Source organism: Panicum virgatum, chromosome 7K, assembly GCF_016808335.1.
Source record: "Panicum virgatum strain AP13 chromosome 7K, P.virgatum_v5, whole genome shotgun sequence".
NCBI lineage: Eukaryota > Viridiplantae > Streptophyta > Magnoliopsida > Poales > Poaceae > Panicum > Panicum virgatum.
In genome coordinates this window covers 18,571,178-18,597,614 of record NC_053142.1, presented here as the reverse complement: position 1 = coordinate 18,597,614, position 26,437 = coordinate 18,571,178, and the positions used below count along the sequence as shown (strand labels likewise).

General features: G+C 45.6%; 1 pseudogene; it reads right to left on the bottom strand.

The window, feature by feature from the left end:
* Positions 1-1,435: 1,435 nt before the first annotated feature.
* Positions 1,436-20,758, bottom strand: LOC120639978 (annotated as a pseudogene).
* Positions 20,759-26,437: the final 5,679 nt, after the last annotated feature.

Here is a 26,437-nt window from a genome sequence, read left to right as displayed (position 1 = left end):
GCTGTCCGAGCATATTCTTCAACGATTGGCTGGGTGGTGTTGGCCCTCGTATCTTCGTTTATTGCATCCAACATGTATTGCCCGGCGGCCTGCTCATCACCGATGGGGTCCATCCTTAACTGAAACCGTAAAAATGTGTTAGAGTATGTGTTCATCCTTAAATGAAGAAGGAGAATTCAATTCTTTGAACGAATATGCGTGTTTGAGAGAGAGAGAGTGTGTGTGTGTATGTTAGAGGGACATAGAAAGAGAGAGAGAGTTAGTGAGTGTGTGTGTGTGTGAGTCAGTGTGTGTGTGTGTTAGTGTGAGTGTGTGTGTGTGTCTCGAGGGTTGATACTTTATACAATTGTGTTAGAGTGTGTTAGAGAGAGAGAGTGTGTGTGTGTGTTAGAGTGTATTAGACAGCATGCGTGTGTGTGTATGTTAGAGGGAGAGAGAGAGAGTGTGTGTGTGAGTGTGAGTGTGTGTGAGTGTGTGTGTGTGAGAGAGTGAGTGTGAGTGAGTGAGTGTGTACAAGTGTGAGTGTGTGTGTGTGTGTTAGTGAGTGAGCGAGAGACCGAGCGTGTGTTTGTGTGTTAGCGCGAGTTTGCGAGCTCGATCTTACAATGGAGCTAGAACTGTTCTACGCATTACAATGATCGCGTGGACATAAAGAACACCTAAAACGAAGCTAGAACGCGAAAACTAGGCTAAAAACAAGATCTAGGGGCTTAACTGTAAGAAAAACAGAGTTTCTATGGGTTTTCTGCAAAAACCGAGGGCCTAAACATAATTAACGGTTAGATACAGGGGCTAGCGCACAAAAACAGTAGGTCTGGACCGTGGGTTCTAAAAGAGAAAAGCGCAGGGGCCTAAGTGCTAAAAACAGGGTCAAACTGGAATTATTTTTGAACTAACCAGGACGGCGGGTTGATTTCTAAAAAGCTCAGAGTCTCTTTAGCAAAACTGCCAGGCTGAAGGGGTACGCGTGGATCATGGCCGTCGGATCCAGATCTGGTGGCTCGGATCAAAGGGGTACGCGCTTCTAATCTTATGCGTCTACTTGGGATCGGACGGCAGGGAAACATCCCGCGTGCAGGGCGGCGGCGCTGGGTCACCGGAGCTCTGCTCCGCGGCGGCGCTGCGCGGGGGCTCACCGGACTTGGCCTAATCTGGTGTTCCGGGGCACGATTTAACTCAGTTTTGAGTCTAGGAGGGTCATCACGCCATGCGTGATCCACCTGAGGCGTTAGCGAGGCACGGCGGGGCTCTAGGCTGCGTGCGCAAGGGCGATGGCGGCTCTGCGTGGAGGAGCTCGCCGGCGTACTCGCATTCGCGCTGCGCCGGGCTCACTCAGGGGTGCAAAAACGTGCCTAAGGCATCTGTGTAGCACGGGCAAGCCTGAGCGTGACTCGTGCGGGCTGTGCGGGGTTGCGGAGGGCTCGCCATGGCGAGTTCACGGTGGCCTGTGGAAGCGGATCCGCGGGCGCAGGCAGTCGGTGGCGAGGTCGAGCGGTGGTGGCACTGCTCCGGTGACGGGCTCGGGCGGAGAGTGTGCTGGGGAGGTTTGCCTCGACCTGGTGAAGCTCTTTGGGGGGTCGTCTTGCACGGATTCGGCGCAGATAAAGGAGTTCACCGCAAGGGTCTCGATGGCGGCGTTCGCGGCGGCGGCGAGCGGCGTTCCCAGCGAGCTCCGAGCGACCTGCATGGGGAAAAGCGGTATGTGAGCTTGAGTGAGGGAAGGCGAAGCTTGATAGGGGGTTGTCGTGGTCTGGGGGTGACTGGGGATGGGTGCTCCGCGGCGGGGTGGTGCTCGGCGGTGGCAATGGCGATGGCGGGCGGCGTTCCAGGGCGCAGGGAGGAGAGTGGAGGCTCGGATTGGGGTGGAATGGAGAGGGGAGGGGCCGGAACGTGTGCTGCGCAAGCAAAAGGTGGAGGAGAAGGGCTGGTAGGGGTAGGCCATGGCGGCGACGGGCGGTGTTCTGGGCGTAGGGGTTTGGGGGCTCGGCTCTGGGTGAAAGAAAGGATTGGAGGGGGTGTACCTGTCGAGGCGGCCGGGGAGAGCCGGACCGAGGTGGCGGCGCGAAGGGGAGGGGGCGCCGGCGTCGAAGCGGAGGCGGAGGCGGCGGCGCACCAAGACGGGTCGGGCGGGGGTGGCCAGGCGTCCAGGCGGCAGCGTCGCGGCGGAGAGAGGTCCAGGCATCGAGGCGGCGGCGGTGGACGACCGGGCGGCGGCGGAGGACGATCGTCGGAGGTGGCGACGGCGGACGATCGGGGGCGTCGAGAGAGCCGGCAGTGGAAGGAACAAGTGAGGAAGAAGGAAACAGTGCAGGAACTTATATATCCCAAAGGCCTTAGGCACCAGTTGGTAAGTCCAACCGGTGCCTAATAGGGCCTAAGGCACCAGTTTGTAACTCACCCGGTACCTAAGGTAACCCATAGACACCGGGTGATAAGTCCACCCGGTACCTTAAGCCTACAACGGGCGGGAATTGAAAAGTGCCTAAGGTACCGGTTAGAAACAAAAAACCGGTGCCTAAGGCTTCTGAAATATTTTTACTTTAAGCTTTTGGCCGCCAGTGAGATCGATAACCCCGTGTAACGCAGTGGTAAGTATAACTATTCTAATCGCCGAGGCCCGGGTTCGACTCCCGCGTGCCCGTTTTTTTCGCCAAGTATTTGGTACCGGTTCAAAATCAAATAATTGAATAGTAAATCATTTAATTGCATAATAAATCATTTTAATTGCATTATAAATCGGATAATTGCATAATAAATCATTTAAATGCCTAATATATCTAATAATTGCATAATAAATTATTTAAATGAACAATAAATCGGACAATTGCATAATAAATCATTTAAATACATAATAAATCTGATAATTGCATAATAAATAATTAAAGTGCATAATAAATCAGGTAATTGCATAATAAATCATTAAAGTGCCCAATAAGTCGGATAATTGCATAATAAATCATTAAAGTGCATAATAAATCGGGTAATTGCATAATAAATCATTAAAGTGCATAATAAATCAAGTAATTGCATAATAAATCATTAATGTGCCTAATAAATCGGATAATTGCATAATAAATCATTAAAGTGTATAATAAATCGGGTAATTGCATAATAAATAATTAAAGTGCATAATAAATCGGGTAAATGCATAATAAATCATTAAAGTGCCTAATAAATTTTATAATTGCATAATAAATCATTTAAATGCATATTAAATTTGATTATTGACTAATAAATCAGGTCATTGCATAATAAATCTGATAATGTTCACAGAAAATATTACAAGACATAATCATTCAACTAAGGGAATATTAAGGATGGTTCGCTTTACAATCGTCCCTTCATTATGATCATGACGTGCGTACGGAGCCTCCTCTTCGGCTAAAAGAATACTTGTGTCAACCTTCACTGCGAACGGAGTCATATCTTCAACCTTATTGTATTCTTCTTCACCTGTGACATCGTCGACTCCCACAATTTTTCTTTTTCCTACCAGAACAATATGGCGCTTTGCCTCATCTCCGGCACCTACAAAACTTGATTTATTCTTGGACTTGTCCTTTCTCGGTTTGCTAGACATGTCCTGCACATATAAAACTTGAGTGACATCTTTAGCTAGGACCAATGGTTCGTCTCGATAGCCAAGCTCTTTGAGGTCTACCGTTGTCATTCCGTACTCGTCGATATCGACACCTTTTCCTGGGAGTTTAACCCATTGACAACGAAATAGAGGTATCTTCAACGGCCCATAGTCGAGTTCCCAGATCTCTTCAATGTAACCAAAATATGAGTTCGTTTGTCCACTAGAGTCGGTGGCATCTATATGGACACCACTATTTTGATTGGTGCTCTTGTTATCTTGGGCTCTTGTATAAAATGTGTAACCATTAATTTCATATCCTTGGTACATCAGGATTGAATTTGCCGGACCCCTGGCCAGCCAAGCTAGCTGCTCATGAATTTGATCATTGGCCATGACTTCCTTCTGCAACCAGGTGGCGAATGTATCGTTATGATGTTTTGTAATCCATGTCTCAGACTTCAAAGGGTATATGCATCGCACAATTTGCATTTGCTCCTCCATGTATGGAGCCACCAAGGCTGATTGTTGCAGAACTGTGAGATGTGCTTTGATCAACGTGGCATGATCTGTGGCATTTACTGATTTTCTTCCAAGTGTTCCCTTTCCAATTAGCCGCCCCTCATGACGTGGTACTGGAATCGCAATTGGGCAGAGTTCTTCCACATAGTCTACACAAAATTCAATGACCTCCTCTGTGACGTAACCCTTCGCAATGCTTCCTTCTAGACGAGCCCGATTACGAACATATTTCTTTAGGACTGCAAAGTATCGTTCAAAAGGGAACATATTATGAAGGAAAACAGGACTGAGAATACCAATCTCTTTGACCAGGTGAACTAGAAGATGCGTCATAATATTAAAGAATGATGGAGGAAATATCATTTCAAGACTGACTAAACTTTGGACAACATCCTCTTTGTAGCCTGCTTAAACTCGATGGATCGATTGCCTTCTGAGAAATTGTGTTGAGAAATGTGCATAGCTTTATGATTGTTGCTCGAACATTAGCTGTTAGAATACCTCTAAGTGCAACTGAAATCAATTGCGTCATCAACATGTGACAGTCATGGGACTTTACGTGTGCGAATTTCTTCTCTTTCAAGTTCAGTAGCCTCTTTATATTCGAAGAGTAGCCTGATGGGACCTTGATACTGTTCAAACAGTCGAACATACTTTGCTTCTCTTCCTTACTAAGAGTGTACCACGCAGGACCTAGATAATGACGTCCTTTATCCCTTTTTTCTGGATATAGGGCGGCCCGTTGTTTCATACGTTGAAGATCTTGCCGCGCTTCCAATGTATCCTTTGGCTTACCGTAGACACCAAGTAAACCTAGAAGGTTCACACAAAGATTTTTTATTAGGTGCATCACATCAATTGCGTGGCGGACGTCTAAGACTTTCCAATAAGGTAACTCCCAAAAAATACTCTTCTTCTTCCACATAGGTGCACGTCCGTCATCACTCTGCACTGATATGTTGTTGGGTCTTTTCCGAATACTACTTTTATATCTTTGACCATTTCAAACGTCATTTTCCCACAACGGTGCCTAGGCTTGGTACGATGATCTGCCTTTCCATCGTAGTGAGCATGCCTCCTCCTTAATGGGTGCTTGATCGGAAGAAATCGACGATGACAGATATACACGATCTTCCTACAGTGCTTGAGGTACATGCTGTCGGTTTCTTCGAAACAATGGGTGCATGCCCTATAACCCTTATTGGATTGTCCGGAGAGGTTACTTAGTGCTGGCCAATCATTGGTGGTTACGAAAAGTAATGCATGCAGGTTAAAATGATCCTCTGCATGCGCATCCCACATACGAACACCCTCATCTTTCCACAACAATAGAAGATCCTCAATCAGTGGTTTCAGATACACATCTATATCGTTACCGGGTTGCTTCGGGCCGGGGATAAGCACCGGCATCATAATGAATTTCCGCTTCATACACAACCAGGGAGGAAGGTTGTATATACAGAGTGTCACAGGCCAGATACTATGGCCACTGCTTTGCTCTCCGAAAGGATTCATGCCATCCGTACTTAAGCCGAACCTTATATTCCTCGCGTCATTTGCAAATGTTGGGAATGTTCTGTCCACTTTTCTCCACTGCGACCCATCAGCAGGGTGTCTCAACATATTGTCTTTCTTACATTCTTCTTTGTGCCATCGCATCAATTTAGCATTCGTTTTGTTCATGAGCAAACGTTTCAGACGTGGTATTAGAGGAAAATACCACATCACCTTGGCAGGCACCCTCTTCTTGACACGCATCCCCTCAACGTCACCTGGATCATCTCGAGGGATCTTATACCGGCATGCGTTGCATACAGGGCATGAATCCAAATTTTCATACTCACCTCGATATAGGATGCAGTCATTAGGACAAGCATATATCTTCTGTGCCTCTAATCGTAAAGGACAAACAACTTTTTTTGCCTCGTATGTTGTCTCCGGCAAGGTGTTACCCTCAGGGAGTAAGTTTTTTATATGTTTCAGCAACTCCTCGAATCCCTTGTCAGACAAACCATTTGATGTCTTCCATTGCAATAATTCCAATGTGGTACCCAACTTCTTTTGGTCTTGTTTGCAATCAGGGTACAACAATGTTCTGTAGTCCTCCAACATACGCTTCAGATCTCTCGATTCCTTTTTTGTTTTGCAACCTTCCTCAGCTTCGCGCAGCATCTGACCAAGATCATCTTCTACAACGTATCCTTCAGTATCTTCTTCAGGCTCACCCATTGCAGTGTCATTGAAAAAGGAATTGTAATTGGCTGCAAAGTCAGGAATCCTATCCTCTTCTTCTACATTATTATCCAGCACAATTCCTCTTTCGCCATGCTTGGTCCAAACATAGTAGTTCGGCATGAAACCACTATTGGACAAGTGACTATGGATGGTTCTTGATGATGAGTAATCCTTCTCATTGTTACAAAATTTGCATGGACAACGAACGAAACCGCCATACTTGTGTTTCTCGGCCGCTTCTATGAATTCATGCACGCCATCCATGAACTCCTTTGAACGCCGGTCGGCCATGTACATCCATTGCCGACTCATCTGGGTCCACAATACATTTATATACATCATTGTACTGTACAAATAGTTCATTCATACTACCAATTTATAACAATATATTTATATAATTGATAATGCATATAACTATAATAAATAGATACTATTCACTTATCAAATAAATTGAAAAAACATATAAATACAATAATTTGATAGTATTCAAATATCAAATAAATTGAAAACATATATAACTACAATAAGATACTACAAATAAAAATAATTATCACATATATAAACTAAATTAAGTAATAACTGTTTCTAAAAATTAATTGCTAAGTTATAAAGAAAAATAACAAACCTTTTTTTTCAAAAAAAGCAAAAATTCGCCTCCCCTCACCCCACTCAGCTGCCATGAGCAGTGAGTTCACGGCAGCTTGAGAGGGGGAGGGGCTTGGGTATTTATAGGCTCGGGCCAAAGGCACCGGTTGATTTCATTGACCCGGTGCTAAAATTAATTCAATAGCACCGGGTCAAGGCACCAATCGGTGCCTTAGGCCCGAGGTCCTGGTAGCTGCCACGTTTCATTACCATAGGAACCGGTTATTCCTATAAACCGGTGCCTTTAGCGCAGTCTTCATTTGGTACCGGGTGGTGGTTCAGACCGGTTCCTATGGTGACACATTGGAACCGGTTGGAACCACCACCCGGTGCCAATTGCCCTCCACAAGGTCGGTCGATGGCCAGGACCGATGGCCCGTTTTCTAGTAGTGACGTGCCGAATGGAGGTGGGGCCTGTGAGGATTTTCTCCTCGCGACGGAGGGGAACGGCGGCACCCTGCCCCCATGCTCGAGCCGATGGGGAGCAGCAGGGCCCCGCCCCATGCTCGAGCCGATAGGAGCAGCAGGGCCCCGCCCCATGCTCGAGCCGATGGGAACCGGCGGTGCCCTGCCCCATGCTCGCGCCTATGGGGAGCAGCAGGGCCGCGCCGATGGGGAGCGCCCCGCCCCACGCTCACGCCGATGAGGAGCAGCGGCGCCGTGCCCACCCCACGTGCACCGATGGGGAGCGGCGACGCCTCGCCCCAGCCCTGGCTCCTATGGGAGCGATGACGCGCTCCGTCGTGGTTTGGGAGAGAACGGCGGGGGAGGCAGAGGGTGCGAGGCGTAGGGTTGGTTGGGAGCCGCGGTGACAAGGAGACGGAGTAGGGTTTGCAGTCGCCCGGTCTTTTATCCATCTAGGAATCGATCCGAATCGTTGGATCAGAGATAGACGGCCGGAAAAAATTGGGCTTTTGCCGAAAATGGTTATAACTAGATTCTCGGCCTGTTTAATATTTTCTTTTTTTTATTTTATTGCACCATTGTAGATTTGCACATAAAATTGATTATCTTATATACACCAATATATTTTTTATATGTACTAGACTATGTATAAGATGTCTTCTAGAAGTTTCAAAATGTTTAGAACTGATTTGCTTGTTTCTATATATTAAATGAACTTCTAAATGGTTATTGAAATTAATTCAAAATTAAACTACACGTACATTTAGTAAGATACAAAAAATTCTATATATTTTCTTGTTTCTATATATTAAATGAATTACTCATATGTTCTATTCTAACCTATATAATGGATAGAGATGAAAAATTCAATTATTTTTTAGGGACAATTCAATCGCTTATCTTCAAATTACCACATAATAATTATAATAATATCAAAATTGAAGCTTCTAAAAATCGAGTTGAAAATATATTTTCGGTCTATAAGCTTGGCATAAATTACTTAAATGGTTTTGATAAAGTGTCACACCCGGTTTTTAAAAGAAACCGAATGTATAACTATATGTATGCCAGGATCAAGTTCCATACATATAGTGATGTCATAATGGAATAATGAGCAACAATGTCACGTAAAAAGAAACTTACAACACTAACAGACTATCAGAGATGTACAACGTCTCCTGGAAACGAAGGCTCCACACTTCACAGGCAATCGACCGGGGGTTGCGTACGCCTAGACCTCAGCAACATCTTCAGAAAACTTCATTGCAACTTTCTCCTCTGAGCAGTGTTGGTATAGCAAGGGTGAGCACATGTCGTACTCAGCAAGTATATTGGAAATAAATGACATGCAAGGGTTAAACAAGAAATAAGACTGGCTGAATAAAGTGGTAAGCATTTTAAATAACAGTTGAACATTACTAGCTATTTACTATGCATGTGTGAAACCATCCCACATTTATGAAAAAGGAGTAGATATCTGAATAAACAATTAACTTGGAACATTTAAACAACTGAGTTAACCATAGTGATTTCCACTAAGTTGAACATGTGAGGGTCCGAGCCGCTCTTGACCGTGAGCACGGCTGATATCTCAGTTTTCACTCTGCAGAGGTTGCACATTTTACCCACAAGTCTTGTTACCCGTCACGCGGTGCTGATCAGGCACACTCACCACACTTCCTTAGGTATGGCTGCATAGGTACACTACGAAACCTTTACAAAGACTCTCTAACAAGTAGTAGCCCGCTAAGGTTTCAGCCGCTAGGCGAGTGCACCCTCCCCCAGAGTGAGCGTACCCCGTAGGCATACCAAAAACCCCCCGTAGGCATACCAAAAACCCCTCTGGCAGGCCGAGTACCCCTCTTGAACCTAGTCCCCCCTCTTGCGCCTTTCGGTAAGCTATTAACAAGCTAGAGAAATCTAATTAATCAGCCAAGACCAGAGCCATATAGTCCTTGTGGTTGCGCTATTTTCCCGGGTGGTTCTCCATGGTTGATTTTAATCAAGTTCGCCAAACCATCATATTGTTCCAAAAGTTATATCCATTAAAGTCTTAAGTCCCAAGTATCATTGTTGTTAACCACCCATAACATTGTTCAGCAGCTAAGGAAACTACCCAAAAAATTTTAATAAAAGAAACCCGGCTGTTCAAGGACAAGGATAATCAATAAGGATAATAGGTACCCATCAATTTAATGCATGCAAGCACAAAGTAAATATTATTAGGATAGAAATATGATCAAGAAATATACTTGCCTTAAATCCATATAATAACTGCTCAAAGTCTTCAACTCTTGTTCTTGCAACTCTTCTTCTTCACAGCTCTCGAACCGCGTTCCTTTCTACTCGCAACAAGCATCCGGACAAACATACAAGAACAAACAAGCACAACTAAGAAAATAGCACTAAACAAGAGAAAAGCATTACAAGAACACACTAAAACGGAGCTAAAACGATGAAACTATGGAAGAAACAAGGCTGCAGGGACCTACTTACGATTAACTAAAGACTGAGAAGGGCTAGCATGAAAGGATTTCAAGACACAGTAACGAGTGCTCGCAACACAGGTGAAGCTTTGGGTTAGACACGAACAAAGCATGGCTTGGGCTAAATGCAAGACACAAGAATTAACTATTGAGAAACACCATGCTTTAGGGGCGTTACCACAAAAGCTTTGGAGCTACGTACCATGGTCAACGGAGGTTCTGGCCTTCCTGCTCACTCGCGTTCTGGTGCAAGGGAAGGTCTGGTGAGAGGGGAAAAACAGATAGGAGGCGGAGAGTATCTCGTTTGAAGGCTTACCCACGTGGGATGAAGATGGAATCGGCCGGATTCTGATGGCGTGCGGCGGCCTGTGTTTCTGTTCGTAGTGACGCTCCTTCGGCGGGAGTTCAACAACTTCAGGAGGCGAAGGAGGTGCAGCTCCGCGCAGGGATTGGCGTGGAGGTCGCAGCTTGGGCCGGCGCACCCTAGCAGCAGCAAAATAAGCCGGCGGCACAGCTCGGACAGGGGCGACACGGCTCGGCAAAACATCTCGTGGCGGGGGGGTTACTGCAAAAAGATCATGGCCTTCTCCTTCCTGTCCAAGGCTGCCGGAGCCCTGGTGCTTCAAATCACCTGCGATTCCCTGCTTGAGGATCTCGAACGAGTGGGTGAAAACGGAGAGGAGGCAGAGGGGGTTCTGTTTTGGGGCTTACCGGCGGCGGGGGATCAGCGAGGCGGCCGGAATCTTGGCTGGGAGGATGAGACGACGGTCTGATCCGAGGAGCACGGGCCGGGTAGGACAGATGCGCGTGGTGCAGGGGCTTCGCCTGGGTGCAATGGAGCTCGTGGGCACGTCGGCTTCAGCTGCCGACCGGGGAGGCCTCATCAGCTGGACGGAGCGTGCCCGGTGCATGCGCTTGGTCCGGAGAGCGATGGCGATGGCGTGCGGCACAGGCGAGGCGGCGGCGCGGCGCAGCGAAGGGGTGCCGAGGCAGCGGCACTACAGGGCGCACGATGTGTGGCCGTAGGTTGGAGGGGAACGCACGCTCAAAAAGAGGCTGCGACGGCGGCGCACCCGGACTGGACTCAGCCTGGGCTTCCAGGTGATGTGGTGGTGCCCCGCGGCCGGTTGGGTCAGGTCCAAAACGAGTGCCACAGGCTCAGCCCGTTAACCAGAACCTTGTACGCATTGGGATGGTGAGAGTATAGATTAGTTGATCGGGATATCCATGTTCAAAATAAATAGCAAAGAACTGCACGGTTTGCACAGAGTACGTAGGAAATCAAGATTAATTACGGCATGTGCCATACTGTTGAACTTGCAAGAGATAAGGCATAGATGGATTGAAGAACATAGATTTGTGGAAGTAGTTTACGTGCAAGACTCTTGGACGCTGCTGCTCATGGCCAACGACTGTAGCATTCAGCACAACATCATGGCCAAGGACGACAGTAACTCTGATGAGCCTGCATGCTACCTAGCCCTCTTTCGTTGCAACTGAATTGGTTGGTAGAAGGGGATGACAGAAGGGTGTTTGACATGCCGATAATGAGAGATGAGTGTTTGACTGCTGCGGGTGACACAAGTTACAGAGAGAGATGACAATGGAGAGGAGCATTAGGCTGATACAAGTGCCGAGAAAGAGAGAGACCGAGGGGTGGTCAAATGGATCCAAGAAAACGACGGCACACTGACTTAGCGGAAACGGACTGAGGAAGATGAACATTTGTTTGGACTAGAAAAAGGGCAATGGCCAAGACGAGTTGATCTACGCCTTCTCACGGGTTGGGTTGATCCGATTAGGATTAGGGATATGGAGAGATAGTGCCAATCACCTGAGCTGATGGTGATGACAATGCATTATCAACGGAAAATGCTGAAATCCAGACAAGACTCCGTTTCGAGCATGATTTGACCAACATGAGAGATTAGGGAATTGGAAACTCGATGGGGCAAAATAGGTTAAATCTAAACCGGGAAGAAAACAGAAAAGATTTCGATCGCTCAGAATAATATTTCAAGGATTAATATATATCTAGAAAAGTCTAGATAAATATTTTAATAAAAAAAATATTAAACAAATCAGAAAAATTCCAAGAGAAACCCTAGAGATAGTTTGGGACACGACGAGTCCAAATAGAATACTTGAATCTCATGAAAAAGGATTCTAGATATTTCCATAAAATGGATTTAGCTCCATAGAAAATGAGAATAATTTTCAGAAAAAACTGAAAAATTCTCGAAATGTTCAGAAGATGAATAATTATATTCGAAAATATATTCACAACCTAAAATAGAAATTTTGGGGTGTGACATAAAGTGAGACTATAGATTGTTCACAAAATAATACATCTTTCACATAGTTTCCTATAACTCAAGTTATACTTTGAGATTTGAATAGCTCATAAATTTTTAGACTCGTATGCACCATAAATATGGTCATAATCTTATATTTACAATAATATTATAAAATATAAAATTATATCACTAATTGTTATGCAGAAACATATTTTTTTTATTCTCTACTTGGGTGGAAGAAACAAGACATTCGCAAAATATCTAAGAAACAATAGCTAACACTGTTTGCTTTCCTGTGCAGTTAGTGTTCTTAACCCCTGCACCCCCAAATGTTTACCAAATTGCAATTTATATAAGAGAACATCATTAAAGAGGAGACAATGATATTAGAAAAATTCAAAAAAAGAACCATCAAATTTGGATTCATACAAGTTACAATTTTTATTTCAAGATTAAAAAGGGACAGATCAACTATTCATGAAATTTGGAGTTCTTTTTATGAAGAAATTCCAATTATAAATTTTTATTCCAAAATTAAAAAGATAAAATGATAAGAGTTAACTATTAATCATCTTAACCTGAGCAGTGAGCATATCAGCCCAAAAGAACTAACTGGTGCAAATGATTACCTATTTTTTATTCACCTAAACTTTTAGGATCTTTTTAGAATGTAATATATTCCGCTGAAATTTCATTTTTTAATAAAATTTAAGTATTACTAAAAATATAAGAAAAACCATACCATAAATTATTTAAATTCAAAAGTGTCATGTATGTTTAAGTAAACATGTAAGGTCATAAATATTTAAGAGAACTTAAGGTATTCTATGGGTGTTTGTGCGCTGTGAGTAGTAAACATCACAAGTTGAAGCGGCTTATAGTCCATACTCCGTACCTGTTCATGAACTTGACACAACATAAGCGTTCTTTTCTTTATATAAACTGAATGCAAAAAGATAGAACATGGGCTAACAACCTGACACTACCACTACACCACGTACACCCACCAGCCCATGCGAGTTGCACGCGTCGTGGACGAGCAGGTCCTAATCTATTGGCCTCGATGCCAACACATCGCATCTCAGGCTAACTAACATGCATGCTATTGACCATGCATCACACATGGCTAATCCTCCACATGACTAAGTACATGCAGCCAAATCCCAGTGGAGGAGGACTCCCTACCCGAGCCCGAGCCCGAGCCCAACCCCAAAGCCAACATCCCCAGCAGCTGGAGTGGAGGCACCACAGCCTTGACCAGGGAACTGATCACATGCATGGTGCGCAGCGAGCTTCGGCGGGAGATGGGCCACCTTGGAGAGGACAGAGAGATGGGGACATGGAGGGGAGATCATCGCCCACAACTGCCATCTAATCGGGATCCAGTCAGTGAGAGATGTGGGAGAGGTCCAGCCGGGAGAGATAGATGAGAGAAAAGGGTGGAGAGGGAATACCTAGAGGTAAGATGGATATTTTGAAAATAAATATATTGAAATACGTACTCTAGGTCACTAATAAAGAGTAAAAGATATAAGATCGAGCTCTGAGGCCTGCCACCAAGGTCCTCCCTATAAGGTTGCTAGTCGTAAGAATATCTCGCCGTGACTGGAGGAGAAGCCGTGAACTGAACACACAGTAGTGTCTTCAATGTGGAGGTCAGATAACAGGTACTAGAACTGCATGCGCTAACACGTACGGGAACACGCGCTGAAGAAGGTGGTGCTCTGATGAGTCTCCATCGATGGCTGGTCCGGGGTGATGATCTGCAGCAGCTCGCCTCGCCACATTCCACCCAAATAATTGCTCTGTGATCTAGTGCTATTATCGGAGTCCATGCTGGAACGCCACTCCTCAGGCGGCCACAAGAACGCAGGCACGTCCGGCGGTGATGCCAACTTGGTGATGACCTGCACGGCTTCCACCATGCTCCGACGACTGGATGGGTTGGGGTTGGTACACGCCAACCCAAGGAGCAGTAGACGTTCAGCCTCATCTGTAATGTAACAACGGCGGCCATGTAACACCCTATTTTCGAGCCTTTTCAAAATTAACAAAATAAAATTTTGAAGTCTTAAAGTACATTTAAAATTTGTTTAAACCCTCTAGTAGTTTAAAATTTTCTTTTGAAATAAAAACCTTTCAAAAAGCTTTCCAAAAGTATTTGAGTGCCCTTTAAGTTGTTGTGGTTCTAATAAATTTTTGTTGTGCATGTTTGTGCCCTAAACACTTCAAATCCCATTTAAAATTTGAATTCAAACTCCATTTGAAAATGTTTAAACCTTAAAACCTCAACTGGGCCGCCCTCTCCCTTTCCTCTCCACGCGGCCCAGCCCGACCCGCCTCCTCCCCTTCCCCGCCTGGGCCGCCTCCGCGCCGCGCCGGCCCAGCCCCCCGCCCTCGCGGGCGTCCGCGCGCCGGCCCGCACGCGCGAAGCCGCCACCGCCGCTCCTCGTTTCTGCCTCTGCCCGTGCATTCGCGCCCCCGCTCCCGGACACGCCCTCCTCTCCTTCTTCTTCCTCCCACACCGGCCGGCCCCGACCCTTGCCTGAGCCACGTGGCGGTCGAGCCCGAGCTCGCCCCGTCCTCTCCACGCTCGGCCCCCACCTTCCTCTCCCGGCCCCTACCTAACATGAATCGCGCATCCCTCTCCTTCTCCCTGCCCGCGGCCGGCCCCTACCGTCACCGCCATTGATGGTCAGAGAAGTTTCCTGAGCTCCCTTGCTCGAACCGACCTCCCCTCTCCTATAAATGGGACCCCAGCAACCCGGCGCCCCTTTTTGCCACGCCCAAGCAACTCTCACTGCCCCAAGTCGAGCCAGCCACGTGCCCCACCGCCGCCCGCTCTCCGGCCGCCTCTGCGCCGCCGAGCAATTAGCCCCCGTCGACCCCGCATTGCCCAATCCAACGCCCAGGTGAGCTTCGCCGTGACCCACTCCTGCTGCTAGGCTAGACCCAGAGCCATATAGGATCACCCCCTGGCCGGAACACCAACGCCGGCGTGACGCCGCCGCGCGCAGCCGAGGTCTCACCGTGGCGAGCTCACTGCTGCACCATAGGACCCCGCGCAAGCCTTGCCTAAGCTTGCTGCTGTCCCGCGCAAACTCCCTAACCAATTTAACCCCGGTACCAAGCCCCGGAGTAGCCCGAATGCGCACGCCGGCGAGCTCCGCCGCCGCACGCCGCAGCGCCACCCCCGCTGCTGCGCCCGGCGCTACACCCCTGCAGCCCTCGGCCAAGGCCCTAGGAAGATTACGCGTGTCGCGTGCCTCATCCCAGACCCAAGCCCGAGCCGATTTGACCCCCAGAGCACCATTTTTTGTGAACTCTGGCGAGTCCCTGCCGCGCGCCGCCGCGGGGAAGAACCTCGGCGACCGGGCGCCGCCGCCCTCGCGCCCAGAAGTGATCCCTGCCGTCCGATCCAGAACGGACGCATGCGATTAGAAGATACCGGTTCGCCCGGGAAACTTTGCCAAAGAGCCCCTGAGTTTTTAGAAATCAACCCGCAGTCCAGTGCAGTTCAAAAATAATTGTGAAACAACCCCTGACTTTACGAATTTAACCCTGAATTTTTAAAATATTGAACCCACAGTCTTGGGGGTGTGCTTTCACATGTAGGCCCCCCGGAAGTTTATTTTAATCATGTTTAAGTCCCTGGTTTTTGCAAAAAGACCCCTGGACCGAGGATATTCTATGGAATATTCCCTCGTTTCACCTTTTCTAGGATTTAAAACTTCCACAAGCCATAACTTTTTCATTTTTCATACAAATTCGATGATTCTTGTCCCTAAAATTTTCAAAAATCAAGATCTACGCAACCATACCAAATTTACTCAAATAAAAGTTTATTTTCAATCATTGTTTGCTTGTTTGTTGTGTTTATGCGCGTTCGTCCGAGCCGTTAGTAACGTTCGACGTACATGCGTAGGTTCAAACGACGCTGCGTTCGACAACGATCCCGAAGACCCGGATTACGAAGAAGAACCCATCGACGAGTTCGAAGGCAAGTCCTATCGCCCCTCCTTGATCATATTGAACCCAAGTTTTCGCAAACATAAAATATGACCAACATTAAATCAGACTTTCTTTTTATGCATGATGTGTTATTTTAATATGTTTTCTCGAGGTTAGTAATTACCCATATTTGTAAATTAAGCCAATCCTTCATCTTTGAGCACCCTGATCCCTTGATAACGCTAGGTTAAAATTATTATTTCAAATGCTTAGGCTAGGTGCTTTGCTATCGCAAAAATTTTCAAAACAATATTTTCTCGTGTGAGTTCATGAATGGTTTAAAAACTGTTTTGAGCTGGGAAAGATATGGCTACGGACCTACTTTGTACATATGCTACGGAGAGTCTGCCCTAGCATATAAGGATTATCGTTGTGGTTATCACCTAGCATTTTTTTCGTCCAACCACATGTCCGACCTAGGATGACTTGGTCACAAACCCATAGGCTTAGAGCCGCAATTCACCTAGAGGCAGGGTGCAATGGACACCAAGAGCGGACCCGGGACCTGTGTGGCGTACCGGAGTCTGGCCCCGACACGGGACCTGTGTGGCGTACCGTGTCATAAATCGAATTATATCCTTTAGCTGTGTGCTATTGGGCCCCTGGTTGTTCCATGGAGGTTGTGGGCTATATATCCTATGCGTGTACGAAATCAAGTTGTACTTGACGCAACTCAAGTACACCATATGGGGAAGTGTACAAACTCTGCAGAGATGAAATCTATCCGGATAGCCATGCCTACGGTCTCAGGCATGCTATGGTGGAGTCACAGTGATTAGGTTTTCAAAAGTTTATGTATGTATGTTAGTTGGAAAAGATGCCCAAACTCGGTTACCGAGAAACAGGGTAAAGCTATGTGATAATGCCAAAGTGTGGCAGTGTGCTTTTAAAGCACGGGAACTGGCGGGATTGAAGTATCTTCCCCAGGGCCAAACCCTTTATAATAAAACATATTCTTTTCGTACCTTTCTTATTTCAAAAGAAATATAGCAAATTCACACTCATGCATCAAACACAACATTTCCGCAAAATAAACCCAGAGCCCTTCCTTGCCTTACCCTATGCATCTAAATAAAATTTTGTTTAAAAGATAGGACTTGCTAAGTACATTATGTACTAACCACACCAATCATCATGTTTTTCAGCAGAAGATGCAGAAGACGAATTCGATGTAGATGAAGACGCGTAGATAGGGTTTCGCCGACACCCAAACTTTTGCCGGTGGTTTTGGGTGACCGCGTAGTGCTTCCGCCGTGTAATAAAGTTTACGGCCTGCGAGCCGTTATGTAAGAATCTTATGTAAGACTCTGTGTTATGAAATGTATGCGATGTCAGGCTTTCTGTACCATTTCTGTTTATCTGTGCGTATCAGCTACTGATCCAGGGACTGATACGGTAAGCACAGTGGATCTCGAAAATGGGTCCGACAGGCCAGCTGATGCTTGTCCACGGCCTCGAGCAACTTCCCCTCCCCATAAAGCCGCCAGACCCAAATGGAGATGTGGCCATCGTCAAACGGGACATCCCTGTTCATCTTACCTGTAACCACCTCGAGGATGACCACCCCAAATGCAAAGATGTCAGTCTGGCGTGTGGCCCTTTGGCTCATTGCATATTCCGGCGCTATGTAGCCCCAGGTGCCGGCGACTCCGGTGATGGAGCTCCTATCCCCAGCCACCGTGCAGGCGATACTGAAGTCGCTGAGACAAGCACCCAAGTTGGCGTCGAGCATAATGTTGCTGGCCTTGATGTCACGGTGCAGCACCATTGGTTCATGCTCATGGTGAACATAGTGCAGGCCGGTGGCTATATATGTCCCTCAGAATGTTGTAGCGGGTGTGCCATTGTTGAATACTAGATCTATCTTCCTCTTGCTGCTGCTGCTGCTGCTGCTGTTGGTGGAAGACATGTTGATCCAAGCTACCATTGGTCATGTACTCATAGATAAGTAGAGGCACTCCTCTGTGGTATGACCACCCTGGAATTGTATGGCCATGTCAAACCGAGCTGATAATGTTCACATGAGTGTACCATACTGACATATATAGTACTCCCTCCGTCCAAGTATATAAGGCGCGGTCAAACTTGATACGGTCTTCAATAATAACATTTGACTCTTAATATCTCCTATAATATAATATTTGTATCAACAAAATTATAGTTATATGAAACTACTTTTAAATATGAATACAATGGTATGATTGTTATAAGATGAACTTTTTATCAAATAAGATTAATTGTAGGTCAAAATTTTTTAAGTTTGAATCTTAAATTACGTGCGCGCCTTATATACTGGGACGGAGGGAGTAGCATCGATCTATAGATATTTATTTTGCTGATAACCAAAAGTGAGTAATTAAATTATAGTATGGCGCGCACAACATTTCATGGTCAAAGTGAACAACACACAGGCCAGATAGAGATGCGCATAGGGGGCACACATTGTCCTTCCTACTCTGTCCCGTACTTTGTATGGGGACATCACATATATATAAAAAAGCGCCATGTGCTTTTTCCAGGATAATATGAAGCAAGGCCAGCGTGGCCTGGTCATCATTTTAATCAAGCGTGTCCGACCAGTCTTAGCTACACATATTTTGTTTTAATGCTCTCCACACCACAAGGTAACTAATGAAAGCGTAGCATGAAAGAAAATACTTTAGCTTATGCTGTGGGCAACTTCAAACTGGGAAAGGGTTAAATCAAGGCCAAAGTCATCAAAGACGTCGGTATTGTTTATTGGAGTTCCCATTATAAAGCACTCAAAAGTTTGGTTGACATGTTTTGTATGATATAGTCAAAGTATGAGAAAATTGTGGAAGATGGTAAAAGGATTTGAAAATTAGAGACTAGGCACCAAAACTTCTAAAAATACTTTCAATCTTTTTACTTTATATTAGGAATCACAAACAGCTTGTTATTAGAACTTTAATGAACCAATCAAGACATAATGAATGTTAGTAAATGTGTGAAAGCAACTAGATGAGCTTATAAGAGAAACGTGAGGAAAAACATGAAGTGTATGAATTCCGTGACAAGAAGAAAATTTCCAAACTGGAAATGGAAAACGAATCTATAAATTAGTATCAGCTAAATCGTATTAGTGATGTTATTTATTGGTTACTTAAAGAGCCTGACGGCTGCTTCAATGAGAGAAGCCCTCAGTTGCTTGTTTCCTCAGCTGATTTTAGTCTTTCATGATTTCAGTATGTAAAATTTTCTGCGCCTTGCAAAGCTTTACACCCATGATTTTGATCATCGGGATGCATTAAACCTTAGCAACTTGCCCTATACATATGATGTGAGAGATAATGACTGGTTCAACAGTCTATAAACTGTTGCTAAACTTTCTCAAATAATGGCGTGTAGTAGGAAACATGGAATATATGTGATAGTTTTTGTCCACTTTTCAACTCTTGCCAGTCCTATTTCACTGTTTGGAATCTACTTTAGCTCAATTCTGAAGTGAAAATTGTTGAAGGATGAAATGGGACCTTTGCAACATTCCATATCCTTGAGGTGGTTTTCTGGAAAACTGTAAGTATAGCTTAATCTCCCAATGCCTACGAGTTCATGAGTTTGCATTGGCTTGTTCATTCCTTGAGGAAGTTAGGGTTGAATGCAAGCTTGAATAAATAACTAGTTGGTAATAGTCACTAGTCATTTAATTTGGTGCGGTAGCAAATACAAGCTGTGTTAGAATTTGTACCGGTAAAATATTTTTAACATTGGCCAGCGGTAAATGAAGATTAGATAGATGATGGACAAGGTAAAATGACTCCTTTTGTGTGTTAATTTGTATAATAGAAATAAAAGGCCATAAGTCCATGGTCAATAGGTGCTTACCAACGAGTGGGACAATGTTCTTGTGGCACAGGCGGTTGATGATGCTGACCTCAGCGAGGAAGTCCTCGTAGCGCTGTTCCTCAACTTCACGCGTGAACTTCTTAACGGCGACCTCTATCATATTTGCTGGTCCTTGTGGAAGCAGAAGCACAATCAGCAGCCGGGACAGGGAGCTTGCATCTGTAGACGGAGCTTATGCCACCTTTCCCCAACTTCATACTCCCATGGAAGTTGGCGGTGGCCTTTCAGACGTGGGCGAAATCGACGTGAGTGGGCACCCCTGGCAGGCATTGCATGGTCTTGGTGAGCTTCTCTAGCTTTTTCTTCCATCTCCTTTGCTTGGACGTCAGGTACCACGTACCCACAGCGATGGCCACCAGGACAATGATGGCAACTATGGTTAGGGTGGGCAGCAATAATCTCCATTTAAGGGAATCACGATGTGGCGGCTCGAACGTGAAGCTCCAGGAACGGACCTGCAAGAACTGCCCGATCGTGGAGAGTACGCCAAACTCGGTTAAGACGATCGTGGAGAGTACGCCAAACTCGGTTAAGACGTAGGCTGTGTCATTGAAACTGACATTCTCCAAGTAGGCAATGGGGCTGGCTGGCCTTGCTTTGCCTTCACCAGCAGCAACACAGACCGATAAGCTGTGTAGGTCATTGTAGTACTCAATCCACACCGTGTAGTTGGCCGACTGAGGCTCAATGATGGCAATGTTGACTCCCATAATGAGAAGGTCGACATCCTTGTCAGGCGGAAAGTAGGTTACCCTACCGATCGATTGTGACAGAAGCGTCTTTGCCACTCCTTGCTACGGCGCCGTCGGTGAGGTTCAGCGAACCATCCACGCCAAGTGGCAGTTGTTTACTCGGCGAGGAATTTGCTGTCTTCTGATAACGATCCTCCAGTTGGGGAGGATGAGGAAGGCTAGGCTATAAGTATTTGGAATTCTTCCTTCTTCTTCTTCTTCTTCTTCTTCTTCTTCTTCTTCTTCTTCTTCTTCTTCTTCTTCTTCTTCTGTTGTTGTCGTCGTCATCTGGGTCGTAAAGTTGACCTTGAAGAACGCCTCGCCGGTGACAGATAGGATCCTTGGTCGACATCACCGATCACATCGACGAGCGTCAGAGGTTGATTGTCATGACTCATGGAAGGTACACCAGCCCTTGGGCATCGCTGGACATGCTGACGAGCTGATGCCTGGTAACATTACCGGAGCAACAAGGAGACTCAGTGAAGACACGATAAGTGTTGTTGATTGCACCCAGGCTTGCATTGAAGTAGGAATTTTCTATGCTTGGAAAGTAGCTGTACATAGGGCGTCCATATTGTTTGGCTTGGGAGCTGGGAAGGAGTATTTGGATTTAGAGGAGGAGGATGCAGAAGAAGGGCACATGCTGCAGCTTAAGCTGACGACCAAATTGCTGTTTCTGGATACATACATCACTACCAGAAAACAGCAAACTCCTGACGGCCAAAAACCGTCAGGAAAGACTCAAAAACCGTCAGGAATACAATTCCTGTCGGCTCACCGTCAGGAATTCGCCGACAGGACCACGTTGTCAGGAAAGATGGACCTTTCCCGTAGGTTGGCCGACAGGAATGAATTCCTGTCGGCCATCCTGAGGAACGACATGAGGGGCAATTCCTGACGGTAAACCGTCAAGAAACCAGCTTAAAGAGCTAAAAAAATAATATATTCACACACAGATATGCATCCATGATTACAATTTTTAAACCAACTAAATGAGACAACAAAACAATATATACACACGCAGATCCGCATCCATGATTACAACAAATCTAATTTGTAGGATAGTTTCATATACATATCGTTTACAATTTGTACATACAGACCACATTGCCATCCATCAAGTTATTGGCATAAAATGACTACTACACTAAATATACATCTTCTCAGATCTGAAGAGAACTTAATACGATAGATTCTATATAACTCCTTGTATATAAGACTCCCAGCTAGTTTTTTGAAATTGTAGACAACTCAGTTTGACTCTAAGTGAAACAAAAGGTAACTGAAGTTCACCTCGAAGTTGATGTCAGTTCATGCTAACTCTATGTCGCTGTATTTTTGTACTTGACCAAGAACCAAATTAACCCAATCAGATGGCAGCCATGTTGAAGTTGTCAAAACTGAAAACAACTAGTAATGATAGAACTAGCAATTTATCCTGCTGCCTATATCTAGTTTTGAACAAAAAAGACCTTTCAACTTAGGACAGAAAATGCATATTACAAACTGAAATTCAGTAGACACTAGTCAATTTCTAAACTATAAGACTTTCAGTTGAAGACACAATACAAGTGTAGAGAATTTTAGGATATGTTATATAACAACAGAACAAGGAGTCAACAAAAGATCACAGTTTATTTTCCACTAGGACATTATCATATAGGAGGCAAAAGGACATGAGTTCATTGTTCAGGACAAAATAAAGAGAGCTACTTACATGAGAGACTTTGTGCCACTGCCAACACAATCATATTGTGTCTATACCTAATCAAGCGATATTTACCTGAAATTGAATCAAATTAAGTTAGACAAGGTATTTGCATGAACATGGCATAATTATTTCCCAACATCAAGATAGCATGCCGTTTTGTAACATGGGCTGCAGCTAAACAATGAAACACTAGGATACAAAAGAGGCACTCTACTTCCAGATTCCAGCAAAGTACAATAGTGATGCTTCATATATAGATTTGCTCACACACCCATTAGATTTGTGTGCAGCAGCTAGCTAGTAGCTCTCAACAATTCCTGGTAAATAAAATTACTAACGAATCAGTTGATTCTGCCAACATGAAAGTACACTCGTGCTAGTTGCCTGCAAATAAATTCTAGATGGATATATCATTATGAATAGAATAGGGACAATTCTTACTAGTGTCATGTATACTTTGACTGTTAACAAATTTCTTTAGCATACGAGACGACTAGAACACCTTTGACTATTAGCAAATTTCTTTAGCATACTAACTTATATGTTTCCATTACCACCTTTGTCTTTGTGCATCATTTATTCATTTTCAGTTCACAAACAAGACTAGAACACAATCATCATAATAATAGTTGGGCGCCCCACCGTATGAAAAATAACATCATGCTTCCTTTCCCTCTGATAGACAAGTAAAGGGTCAATGTATTCCTGTTGGGAAACATAGAGAAACATGAAGAAAGTCTAATCAGAACCATATGGTTTCCACTCAAATCATTACTAGATCCATCCCCTGTAGATAAATTAACACCACACAAGAGAATGATACCACATGTAGCTGAGGAAGACGACCTTGGCAGGCATTCATCTGTGTCATCGAGTGCGAGATGGAGTACAGGCTTGCGTCCGGCTCGGTGGCGTTGCAGCTGAGGTGCAAGAACCCTGCATATGTCACAGCACTGGCATCGGACCTCCAGATCCGCGCCAGACTTGCTGCTGACAGCACTGAGTCCGCACCCCACTTGGCTAGCGCCAGCGACGCAGGAAGATCCGTGTGAACTCTCGAAGCCGACCCCGAGCTTCCGGATCTGGGACGGGGAAGCGAAGACGACGGCCTGAGCATGGACTGGATCTCGAAGGTGGCACAGGCTAAGGATTCAAGAAAAGTGAGCAGCGATGGCGGCGGCGACCTAGGGTTGTGAGGATGGGAGGTGGAGCGGAGAGGTCGAGAGGATAAGGTTTGAGAGAGTAGCAATTCCCTTCGTTTTTTTTTGGTTGGTCGAGGGTGGGGGTGGGGATGCGCTGCTGCGGGCTCTACGGATCGGGCTCCTGACGGTCGGCCTATACCGTCAGGACCCTTCGTGTTTCCGGTAGTGCATCTACATCACGCAATGTGGTGTGGTCTCATCCAAAAGGATATAGTGCCACAAAATATTACTGTACAATATTAGCGTGGGTGGATACGTGAGCTGTCCGGCAGGCAGGCACGGGGGCTTCCAAATTACTTGTGTTCCCACCATGATCGATCAGCCAATTACGATTAGCCCTCTAAACTAATACATTAATTTGTAATGCAGTGGCTCTCTCATCAGGCAAGAGTAGATAGTTTGCTGTGTGTGTGTCGCGTGGAGTATTTGTTACAGGAACATTCCTTGAAAGCCCCTAACTACATACCTAACAGGGTCTTCAAGATTAATTTTATATTAATAAGGAGCTTAATAAGACTTGTAGTACTCCCCTTTTCCCTTTTTGTATAATTTTCTTTACTACAAGGGATTACGCGGCTTTCATCCAATGTACAGTAGTTCTATCTTCGTACAGAAGCAAAGGCATCAGGGGTCAAGTTCAACACCAAACATATTAGAAGAATAGTACTCGCAGTGATATACTGCATGCTAATCTTGGTCCTAATGATGAAGGTATTTTATGATTTTTTTTGCCGAGCTATCGAGGAAGCGCACATACCTTATGCGACATTCATAATAAGCACATATGCATGACAAGCAATTGATAAATAGATAAAGAGCTTTACGATTCACCTGCTTCAACTCGCCGAGCCAGTAGATTGGGCGAAGCGCGGCGATGGGAGGCAGCCGTCCCAGCACATTGGACAAAACCACGCTTGGCTCCTACCCCACTCAATGACAACCAACCTGCATCATATTATGTTGAATTTAGGCCGCCGCCAAGAATAATTGCCACCATACCTGTTGAGTGACTAATGCAAGTTCTGTTAAGTAAAAAGTTTACAATGGCCCCCTGACATGTTTTAGACCTAGCTGCAAGAAAAGCCACTATCTATACTTCGGCAATTGGATTGCCTACACCAATTTCTTTGGAATATGCATGATTCATATGCTTCAATTATTAAACATGGCCGGTATTTCTTTTCATAAGAATCTTATTATCAAATATCATGTATTTTCTGTCCCCCAAACTAGATAGATCACGAGTGCTCAAACGGTTAATTTTAATTGAGTCAAGTAGTAGCACTTGTTCTTTGAAGAACCATCCACACAACAATGTTATTAAACTGAAACTGGAACCAAACATATGTACTTCTAAGTTTCCTTTCAGATATACTACCGGATGTTAGGTCTTATAGGATCTTCCCCTTTCCCTAAACCACTAGAACGACTAGGATTAGATTGAATACCTTCAGTTTGCTGGCTCGACGACATGGTGTAGTGGCGAGTACCGGTGTCCTTGTGCCGTAGATGTGCTCAGCTACAGCTCGGGGTCGCCGGTGTGGTCGATGTGGTCGAAGCAGAGGTGACGGCGCGGTGGCAGCGGCCCTTCCCTCCACTGCGCGCTAGGGCTAGATCGGGTACCGGGATTGTGGGGTGAGGTGAGTACGGCGAATGTTGGTTCGCGTGCCAGCCCTCACCCCCTATTTATTTAGCGCGTATGGAAGGGGGGCTGCAACCAAAAGGTTGTTGCGCCCCCCGATCAGGGCGCGTAGAGGCAGCGGACTCGGTCTCTGACCGAGTCTCACGCGCGAGATCAACCAACGCCGGAATCACTATTGTTCTATTATATTTGAGATGTCATGGCTGACATTGTCTTCTCAGTTTGATGAGTGATTGCCAACACAGTCTGTTTTGACGGTCTCACCACGTGGAGTGGACTAATATCGCGACTAAGAGGAGATTGTGTTATGCTTGGTCTGTGGTGGTGTAGGTATATGGATGGCGTGGTGGTCGGTGGCATGGGTTCAGATAGGCGAGCGGTCATGCCAGGGGCTGGGAGTCACGCGACGGTGAAAACTGGCCCAGGAGCTTGGGCCATGGAAGTCGCGGGGGGCGCAGGTGATCCACCCCTAGGGCCATAGGCATGTGAACGTGGGTGAAGACAGTGACAGTCAAGTCGGGAGGAGCTGGCAGAGGCTGGACATGCATCGGAGATGGCTTGGCAGGTGTGCCAAAAACATCACACGAGAAGGATTGTGGGGTGAGGTGAGTACGGTGAACGTTGGTTCGCGTGCCAGCGCTCACCCCGTATTTATTTAGCGCGTGTGGAAGGGGGTCGAAACCAAAAGGTTGTTGTGCCCCCAATCAGGGCACGTAGAGGTGGCGGACTCAGTCTCTGACCGAGTCTCGTGTGTGAGATCAACCAACATTCTCCCCCTTGATCTCAAACTTATTCTTAAACTTAATTCTTTAACTTGACTTACTTTCAGCTCCTCTCAATAGATTAGCACACAAAGACCAAGGGTTACGACAGTCAGTTACGTACTGTCGAACTCAATGACTACAGCATGCTTTTCTATATCGAATTAGAACAACTCAAACTTCTGGGGGATGGTTGCATATATGACCCCTTAATGTCCAGAATCACAGTCTTTCCATTAAACCCATGCCGACAAGATGTTCTCTGAACACTTTGGATGGAAGACCTTTAGTAAGCGGATCCGCCAGCATTTGCTCAGACTCAATGTGCTCAATCTCAAT